The sequence below is a fragment of the Cavia porcellus genome, unplaced genomic scaffold (genome assembly GCF_034190915.1).
Source record: "Cavia porcellus strain 051 isolate PalLab524CR breed Dunkin Hartley unplaced genomic scaffold, mCavPor4.1 scaffold_29, whole genome shotgun sequence".
Classification (NCBI taxonomy): domain Eukaryota; kingdom Metazoa; phylum Chordata; class Mammalia; order Rodentia; family Caviidae; genus Cavia; species Cavia porcellus.
Window position 1 is genome coordinate 38,162,054 of NW_026947512.1, and position 10,723 is coordinate 38,172,776.

The 10,723-nt window shown below is 39.5% G+C and overlaps 1 protein-coding gene across 2 annotated transcripts in view; it reads right to left on the bottom strand.

The window, feature by feature from the left end:
* The window catches only part of Tex15 (testis expressed 15, meiosis and synapsis associated), an 82,111-nt gene extending 76,673 nt beyond the window's left edge, over positions 1-5,438 (bottom strand). Inside the window, exon 1 of one of the 2 annotated variants that reach the window (XM_063239678.1) lies at positions 5,305-5,438. The gene's annotated coding sequence lies outside the window, so the exon portion shown is untranslated. Of the gene's footprint in view, positions 1-4,654; positions 4,820-5,304 lie in introns of those variants that run through there. The other variant, XM_063239679.1, reaches the window with a different exon arrangement.
* Positions 5,439-10,723: the final 5,285 nt, after the last annotated feature.

Below are 10,723 nucleotides of genomic sequence, written 5' to 3' on the forward strand. Positions count from 1 at the left end.
AATATTTCTTCCCACAGATAATTCTTTTTTGCTCAGTATTCTTTAGATCTTATATTAAAAATGAGTATGAGCTTGAAATGATTCTCTTCACAAGGCCTCACTTTACAGCCACAGAAGGCGGCTGCCCTCTCAAAAAACGGCTTGTAGATGCCGTAAATGTGGAGTAATAGAAGCAGCAAAAAACTGACAAGTAAAATGCCTAGGTTTGTCTTCTAGTTCTGATACTATCTAGTTTTTGCTTTTGAAACTAGAACATGTTCCTTTAAAAAAACACCTCTTAATTTTATTGTTCCTAAGATTGTTTTGGTGGTCAAGGGGAGCAGTGTCATACCTTCTAGAAAGTCCAAAGACATAATTTTTCCCCAACAAAAATCCCCCAAATCTATAATTCATAATTAGAGACCTTTCAAGTATTGGAGCTCCGAAAACAGTATCTCAAAGTATGGCACTTTGGCATGCTAAGTACTTTGAAATTAAGGCGATTGGAAGGCCTTAGAAGCAGACTCTTTCTGATATTTTTCAGCCTTTGTCTCCCACTTTTCTTTCTTCCTCAAAGCAAGTCACAGAATCCAGTTCTTCTTCCCCAAAGTGGGTCATAGAAACTAGAATGCCTTAATAGCAGAGCAAGTCATGAAACCTGGAATGATCACTCTTTACTCTCACTTTTGTAGACCCTCATTCTGGGGAGGTCCTGTTTCATACTTGGGAGAAAGCAAAGCTACACAGAAAGGTCAAGAAGATTCTTAACACAATCTTGCTGGGGTTTTTTTTTCCCTCAGTCTATTAGCATTATACAATACCCTTTGTCTAATTATGTATGTAGCTTCTATGTAGCTATCTATTCTTCACTCAACCTAAACATAGTTTTCCCCAAACATCTTTGATCAAATAAAAGCATTACATTTGTCTTTTATTTAGGTTTTTTTTTTTTTTTTTTTTTTTTTTTTTGAGACAGAGTCTTACTGTACAGTTCAAGCCGACCTCAAAGTCACAAGAGACCCTCCTACCTCAGCCTCCCAAGTGCCGGGTTCACAGGCCTGTGCCACCCATGTCTGGCTTGTCTCTTACCTTTTAGGAGTGTAGACCATGACTCTTACGATGGGTGAGGAAAAGTATCCCACTGAATTCCTAAAGCCCTACACAATTAGTCATGTAAGTCCATGTGTATTAATCCTCTAGACTGCAGCATAACAATGGTTTCTACCTATTTAGCATAAAAAAGCTATTTACTTATAGTCTCTCATTCACAGTGACTTTACAAACTTGCTGTTCAATTTGGAAATGTACCAGTGCTAACAAGCTTATGCTTATAAAAGTGTAAGAAATATAAACTTTTATTTCATTGACAAGAAGAAAGCACTTTCCCCTTTACAGGCATGTAAAAACATGTATGTATATAGTTTTAGATTTGTATCCTGACAAATTAGACATTCAAATCAGTGGTTGTTCTCTATTAGATTACTGTCCTCTAAAATCTTCAAGTTTAGTTATAGTTAAGCTAAACTTCTCAGAAAAACCTTAAAATGTTTTTATATCTAGGGTCTTCTAGGCACTAACAATGCTATCTACAATGAAAATTAGGATTAAATAAAAATTTAATTGCCCAATATATTCACAGTCACACTTGTTAAAGACAAACCTTTCATGAACAGCTATTATTAGTATCAAAGGGCAGTAATTACAAAGCTTTGTATTATGTAGATTATATATTCTAAGGATATAGAATTATCACCATAGAGACTACCTTTAACAAGCAATGTTGCTCATTAAAGGAATCATCAGAGTTACTCAGATGTGTTTAAAATTTTGTGAACTTTGCTTACTGTGCAACTTTATCTCACCTTGAAAAATAGTTATTTCTGAAAAGTTAATTTCTGACTTACTCTATTATTGAACTTTATAAAACTGAAAGGTTTTTTTGGGGGGGGGGTACTGGGAATCAAACTGAGGATTCAAGCTTGCCACATAGGTGCTATGCCATGGAACTAAATCCCCTGTCCCTACAACTGGGAGTATTTTAAAGCAACACCAAATCACCCTAAAACACTGGTGGTGAACTGAAGGCATGTGTGCCACAGTGGGTTGTTATTACTGAAAGTTCTAAAAGGTTTGCATGACTGCCTTGTATCAACCACCAAAACCTTCCCTGTCAGCACTGAGGTTTGAACCAGGGCCTTTGCATTAAAGCTACAGTTACAGCACCCTTTTTATTTTGAGACAGTCTTGATAAACTGTCCAAGCTGAACTTGATTTTGCTAAACTCTTGTCTTAGCCTACCTACCAAAATGCTAGGATTACAGACTTCCACTACCGGATTGAGGAGACAGCACTTTTCAAACACATCAAACCACTGAATGAAACAACAGTGTTCTCAAACTGGGTGTGTTGGCATATGCCTGTAATCCCAGCAGTTGAGAAGGTGAAGCAGGAGGAGCACTGCTGCAAGTTTTGAGACCACTCTGGGCTGCCAAGTGAGCTCAAGGCCAGCCTAAACTGCATAGATAGTCCCTGTCTCAAAAAAACAAAAGAAAAACAAAACAAAAAACCAACCCAACTCCCCCTTCAAAAAAACTAAAATCAAAAACAAACGTGTTCTGGAAATATTTGCTGAACCACCAAACAATCCTTAAGAGTAAAGACGAGTACCAAAATATGAATGAGGTTATTTGTCACCTTCGATGCAATACAGATTTAGAGGAAAACTAAACTCAACTACACAATATATTCAGGAATTGGAAAGTTAATCAGATTTCCTCACACCTACTAGAGTATGTGGGCACTTCAAATGTCCTAAATCATCTTTCAAGAAGCAAGGATATTCTGCAATGACGAGGGAAAACAGAACACAGCAAAAGCAGACTAGTGTACCAAACATAGTAATTTTTAAAAGTAACCTTTGAGTATTGTGAAAATGGTATTTTCCCTAATTTAAATACTTTGCAATCCAGATACAGTTTGTTATCCTTTAGCACAATGAAACAACTTCATAGTTTTAAAGTGCCCAAGTAAAATAGCTGGTGTACTGAGAGAAAACACTGAACGCAGGGTGGTGGTGCCTGCCTGAAACACCAGCCAGAGGAGCCTGAGGCAACAGGATGGCAATTACAGACGCCACCCTTCTAAACTTTCCAAAATCCTGTCTCAAAAAAAGGCTAGAAGTATAGTTTAATGTAAAGGAGATATATGTTTGATCACCAGGACCACAAAAAACCATAGAAAATTGGTTGCTTTTCTTTTCATCAGTGCTGGTGATCAAAACCATGGGCCTTTGCCATGCTAGGTAAGTGATCTAACATTAAGCAACTCCCCAAGCACCAAGGTCTCTTTAAGTTCAGTCAAAGTAACTATGTTTTACTGATTGTAAAAGCCTTTCAATGTATTAAACTACTAAAATACAATGAGACATATACTGATATTGAAATTATCACTGACGACTAGCAGGAAAGGAATATTTCAAAAAGTGTAAGAACTAGGTGGGAATGATGACACGCTCACAATCTCAGTATCCTGGGGGGCAGAGGCAAGGAGATCATCAAGGCTGAAGCCAGTCAGGGCAATTTAGTGACTCAGGCCTCATTTCAAAAATAGCAAAACAGATGATAGGGATGCGGCTCAATGTAAAGGTTTGAATTCAATGCCCCACACCTCGATATATAAATTCAAAAAGTATAAATATAAGTTATCATACTCACTTTCCTATTGGTCCATAATATTTCTAGAGTGACTTTCTTATTTTTTGGTAGTTCTATTCTTTTATTTTCGACAATAAAAATATGTATGGCTACTCAAGGTTCTTAAGACACTTGACATTTTTACGACCAGGTCACGTTCAAAGTTTTAAAACATCTGGGCAGTAACATAAAAACGGATTTTGATTTTTTTTTTTTAAATCAAGGGCTTTTAAGAAAGCGAACAATAACAAAGCACTGAACCTGTAAGTCAGTATGGATTGCATGCCTCTATTTCCCTTAAACAACTGTTAAAAGTGGGCCCTTTCCAAGCAGCAATTACATATACTGAGTGACGCCAAAAACCTTTTTTTCGAGAACCAATTAATAAAAGTAACTTTTCTAAATGTGAATTCAACATTTCCTTTAAAGTTTCTATCGATTGTGTCCCTCTACACACCACACACAGCTGTCAAGGTCATCTAAAAATTCAAATAGCAAATTATAATTCTGTAGCGCCACGACTATACTTTGAAGCAGTCTATCATGTCACTCCCCAAAATAAACAATGCACTGCAGTGTTCACAATGTACTTAGAGTTTTTTAAACCAGAAATCTCAACCTTTCTACTTTCCACAACGTCATTATTAAACATTTCCCCTCATACAACCATACAGGCACGAGCGTTCCAAAATCGAGCGTTCCAAAGGAAACTCAACTATCAGACGGGAAGGAAGAAGACAGCCTTAAAAACCCAGGTTGGGATGGGCTGAGGAAGTCGCTCAGACTAAACTACCTGCGGTGCCCGGACTCCACCAACACTACTTCAGCATCACAGGTTTCCGCACTCAGCTGTAAGCGCGGAACCCGGACCAGAGCGCAGCCGATCCTCCAGGCCACCGCTCAGCCCTTTACAACGGCCACAGCGGCGGGACACGCGGCTGCCCCATCCTCTAGCGCGGCGCCACCCACGCGCGCGCACCTACCTGGGCTCCGCGGCGTCTGCCAGCGAGGGCTGCGAAGACGGCGGGGCAGCGGGCGGCCAGCGCCGGAGGGCATCGTCCGAGCGCGCGCAGCTCCGCGGCTCCCCCGCTTCCGCCCCCAGCCGAGGGAGAACCGCAGACCCGGTCCGGGCCCCAGCGGACAGCCCGTCCGCGGCGCCCCGCCCACCCCACCGCCCACCGGAGCGCGGGGCGGGGCGGAGCCGAGCGCCCAGGTTCGCAGCACGCGCGGCTGCCCTGGGCAACCGGAAAGGTCTGCTGGAGGGGCTCGCGCTGCCATCCCCACAGCTCTAGGAGGCTGAGGCAGGAGGATCGCACGCTCGAACTCAACGGGGCAATTGAGTGAGATCCTGTCTCAAAAAATAAAATAGGGCTGCGGCTATAGCTCAGGGCGAAGGCCGCGGGTTCAATCCTCCAAACCCCTCAGAATTAAAAACAAAACAAAACAAAAAAAAAAAACAAACCACCACCACCAACAAAAAAAGGGTGGAGGAGCTGGTGTGAGTGCGGCCTGGCCCCGGGCAAAGGCCTTGCCTGGGGGTCGGGGCTGCCTCGCCGGCTCTGCGCCCCGTTGGAGGCTAGAACCTCCTCCCTTCCCCGAGCCAATCTTAATAGTCATTCTTCCCTCCACTTACCAGAAGCCTCGCTAGGGTCTAAAACCCGTACTCTATCCTCTTGTGCCCTTCAGCACACTTCCTGTGGCTTTTTCAGTCCCATCAGCGCTTCAGGATCCAGTCCTCAGCCGTGACTGGCCTGGGGCCACAGTCTCTCGAAGCTTCGGAAGGAAGCACAGGACACGTGCAGGGGGCGGGGCCAGGGAAACTGCGCGTGCGCAGTGGGAGGATCACGTGACCCAGAGGCTGCATGAACGTGGATTGCGGGTTGGCAGTGAATCACAATGCCTGCGTCATTCGTTCCAGTTCCTGGCGGTGCGGGGGCAGGGGCGGGGGCGGGGGCGGGGGGTGGTACCATCATTTCACAATAAAACGAGGGGTGAGTATTGTATTTTGAGAGACCACGTTCACATAACTTTATTACAATATATTTTAATTGCCCAATTTTATTATCATTGGATATTACTCTCTTACTAATTTATAAGTTAAACTATCTTAGGTATGTTCATATATGTAGGAAAAATAGTATATGTAGGCTTCAGGATGATCTACAGTTTCAGGCATGCACTAGGGCGACTGGGATTGTATCCGTTGTGAAAATCAGAAACTACTGCGAATAAAAGGAGTCGATGTTGAGTGCTACAAGGAAACTGGAAAAAATTTTTTCTGAACAAACTATGCAGAAAAAGATTTTGATAAAGTTCAACGTTCATTCATGATAAAAACCCTAGAGAAAATTGGAATAGATGGTCTCTGCCTCAATCTGATAAAAGCCATTTATGACAACGCCAACATCATAGTAAACTGATAAAACTGAACACTTTCACTTTAAAATCAAGAATAAGACAAGGATGTCCACTATCACCATTCCTATTTAATATAGTTCTGGAAACGTCAGCCAGAGCAGTTAGACAAGAGAGAGAAATAAAAAGAATAGGGATAAGAAAGGAAGTTAAATTATCATTATTTGCAGATGACATGATAGTCCATATAGAAGACCTCAGAAACACCACAAAAAGACTTTTAGAGTTAATGAAATTTAGCAGCATAGCTGGATAAAAATTCAACACCCCCAAATTGATAGTATCTCTGTACACCAACAACAAACTTAGAAATTAGGGAAGCAACACCTTTCATAATACCATCCAAGAAATGAAATGTTTAGCAGTCAATCTAACAAAGAATGTAAAATCTCTATATATTTTCATTACAGCACTCCAAAAAAGGAGATGGAAGAGAATAACAGAAAATGGAAAAAGATCCCTTGCTTATGAATAGGAAGAACCAACATTGTGAAAATGGCCACACTCCCAAACTGTTATAGAGATTTAATGCAATCCAAGTCAAAATAGTATTAATGTACCTCACATACGTAGAGAAAACATTCTTGAAATTCATTTGGAAACAGAAGAGACCTGGAATAGCAAAGTCAGCCTGGGACAGCAAAGGCAAGGTGGGAGACATCACAATCCCAGACTTGAAATTATGCTAGAAAGCCCTGTGATAAAATCAGCATGGTGCTGGAAAAAAACAGACCTGAAGATCAGTGGAACAGATTAAGAGACACAGACATAACTACAAAAACCCTTCAGCCCCCTCATCTTTGACACAGGGGCCAAACATGTTTACTGGAAAAATAAATGGTGTTAGAAAAATTGGCTTTCCATATGCCAAAGACTAAAGACGCATATCTATCACCATGCACTAAAGTAAAGTCAAAATAGATCAAAGATCTAAATACTAAAAGAGAAACACTAAATCTACTGGAGATAAGGTAGGTAGAAATCTTGAAGACAAAGAAGTAGGCATAGAGTTCATGAACAAAACCCAAACTGTGGGATTTACTTCAAAGAATTAACAGCTGAGATCTCATCTTACTTACAAGTTTTTGCACATCAAAAGAAATCACCAACAGAATAAAAAGAAAACCCACAAGTTAGGAAAAATTATAAACAGCTGTCCATCAGACAAAGGACTTCTATCTAGAACATATAAGGACTGAAAAAAATCAGCCCCTCAAATTTGAAGTAGGTACCTGAGATGAATGCACACTTCTCAGATGAAGAAATACAAATGGCAAATAAATATATGAAGAAATGTTCAACATCACTGGTCATTCAAGAAATGCAAATTAGAGCATGAGACTCCATGTCACCTCAGAAAGACTGGTTATTATCAAGAAATCCACCAGTAAAAAATGCTAGTGAGGCTGTAGTGGAAAAGGAAGGCTTCTCTACGTTGTAGGGAGTGTAGACTGGTATAACCACAGTGGAAATCAGTGTGAAGATTCTTCAAAAAACTAGGTTTGGATGTCACATTCAGTCCAGCTATTCCCTTTCTTGATATTTTCCCAGAAGAAGTAAAAACATTATACCACAGTGATACATGTACACCCATGTTTATAGCAGCACAGTTGATAATACCTAAAGTCTTGGAAATAACCCAGATGCCCATGAACTGTGGAATGGGTAAAAAAAAGATGTGGTATTTTTATCAATGGATTACTACTCAGCTTAAAGAAGGATAAACTCAGGGCTTTCATAAGTATTGGATGCCAATTGAGACCATACTCATAAGTGAAATAAATCAGACTCACAAGTGTAAATGTGGTGTTATCTTTCTAGCATAAAAAACTTGAGTAAATAAGATCCAAAATATACAATAGATACTGTGGACATGAAAGGGTGATGAAACTGCTCAAAAGGAAAGACCAACCTGGGATAGGGGAAAGGAGGAAGGAAAGAAGGGAAAATTATATAGATAGATAGATAGATACACACACAAATACACAAACGCATATACAAGATAAATAATCATGCTACTAATCTCAGCTCATCAAAAAGAATGGTTTGTGCGTACAATTTTGGTCATTGTTTTAGGCCTATATCTTATAAGCGGGGCAACTACCTTGAAGATAACAAGATAACAATGTGCAATGTATTAACCATTGTTAATCTCATTTTGTTTTGAAATTCTGTATCATTGTAATCTTTTTTGTTTAAAAATATTTATTTTTATTTTGACACAGAGTTTTGCTAAATTTCTGAGTTTTGCTAAATTCCCCAGTCTTGCCTCAAATTTGCCTTCTTCCTGTCTCTGGCTCCTGAGTAACTGCGGTTGTAGGCATGTGTCCTTGTGATCAGCAACATTTTAATACTTACATAACAGCAGCTAACATCAAACTTAATGATGAGATACTCAAAGTTTTCCTCACTAAGATTAGGAACAAAGATTGAAGATGTGTATACCTGTTGTTCTATCCCAGCTTTTCGACCTCACATTGGTGATCTAAACTAGTGCAGTAATGGCTTGTATGCTGATTAAGTGATATTGTCTCTGACTGGAAGCTTATCAAACCTTGTCAACACATTCTTTTTCCCACTTAGTGGGATGGTAATGTTTTTTATTCCATGTCTTTGCACTTAATTAGGAAATCTTCTTCTATTATAAAATTAGTCATGCTCACCTCCAAGGTAAAATTGTGAATCCCTTAATCATTTTTCCAGATGAGTTTTCAAGCAGGATCATGCTAGCTAAGAAGCTAAAGCTGACTGTAAATACTATTTTCCTCAAAGCCTTATATTGCCCGTGCTTACTACTATCAGAATGTTTAGCACTTTTTATTGGAATCATGGATTTTAATAGGAGTTTCCCCCAATTTTTCTGTGAGCTGTTTGAGGACAGGGTATGTGTTTTCCTCACTTCTGTAACCCTGAAGTGAAGCTCAACATGATGCCAGAGATGTCATTAAATATTTGTTGAGGTCTAAAGGAATGCATGAAGTGATTTGAATTTCAATGGATTTGGGCTAATTGTTATTCCATCCAGTAGAGGGCAGCAGTGTACACAGTACATATCCTAGAGAGCAATAGTTATATTAGAAACGAACATGCTTTTAAATTTGAAAAACCTCTTGCTTGGAGCTGTCTACTTAGCAACAGTTCTGGGTCTCTCCCAGCCGTCCCATGCTTCCACCAGTTTATGTAGAATCAAGGTCAATCAGTGTAAATTCTGACTTTTATTGAAAACCTCAATCAAACTCAACTCAACTCCGTTTTCTCTGCAGAAGTGCAGAATTCTCTTACCTGAAAATATTTTGGGGAAATATCCATGAAGTTGATCTTTGTTTTTGAGCAATAGTAATTTGTTATTTTTGTACAGAAATTCTAAATTCTGTAGGCATTGACATAACACTTTGATAAAAATCTTTAAAAAGCTATTTGCATATGCTGTTTGGGTTCATATCATATATAAGGATGCCTCTCAGAGGAAACAGAATTGATATAATCATGTTGACAAAATGCTGTATGCAGGGAAAAAAAGGTAAGATTACTTCCATATGGGTTGTTGTTGTTGGCTTGTTTGTTTGTGACAGGATTTTGGTCTGTAGGTCATGCTGGCTTTGAATTCAGTATGTAGTCTGGGCCAGCCTGGAACTCATGGTGACCCTCCTGCTTCAGCCTCCCAAGTACTGGGATTACAGGCATGAACCACCACTCTTGGCTTGGGTGTTATGTTTTGTAATTAAGAAAAAGATATATTGAAATGTGGCATAGTGGTATACACGTGTGATTACAGGGCTCTGTAGGCTGGGGCAGGAGGATTGAAAGTTGAGCCCAGTCATGGAAGTGCAGCAGCTTAGTAAAACTGTATCTCAAAAAATAAAAACAAGCAAAAAAAAAAAAACCAAAAAAACAAAAAAACAAAAGGGTCATGGATATAGCTCAGGCACAGAAAGAGTCTTCTCTCATACTCATCCCTTTTTGCTCTTGTTGCTTTTTTTGTCTTCCATTGCCATGAGCTTTTGCCCTCTGCAATGCCAGCCTGCTGTGGAGCCAGCTGATTGTGGACTGAAACCTCCACTAACTGTGCACTATAGAAACCTTTCCTTCCTTAATTTTGGGTGTTGGGTATTTTAGCAATGAGCAAAGTAACCAAATATATGTGAAATGTAACTAAAAAAATGTTTTAAAAGTTATATTTTTTAATCGTAAAGACAATTTATCCTTTTCCCTACAAAACAATAATGAAGTAATGTAAAAGACCTCAAGATTTTCTTCCACAGGGTTTTATTATTTTTTAACTGTCTGGCAAGAGGTCTACTTTTATTATTGATGCTAGCTCGATAAATTCTTTATTGTACATAGTTCTGAGCACACACATGGCACTCAATACATATTTTGATTTAATTATCCAATTTCTAGTCCAACCCATAAATCACTAAAAAACATATTAAATCTGACCTCAGAAGGAAGAGACTTGAGAAATAAAAGAAACTCCAAGGGGAAAGATAACAGATACACTCAACAATGAATCCTCCAGTTGGCTTCTCAGCAAGCATCATCTTGCTTTAACTGTGGTACACATTCTTCAAATTAAAGGTAACACTTAGAAGGAGATATCACACTGAAATCCTTCAGAACACAAGCTACTCACAAAA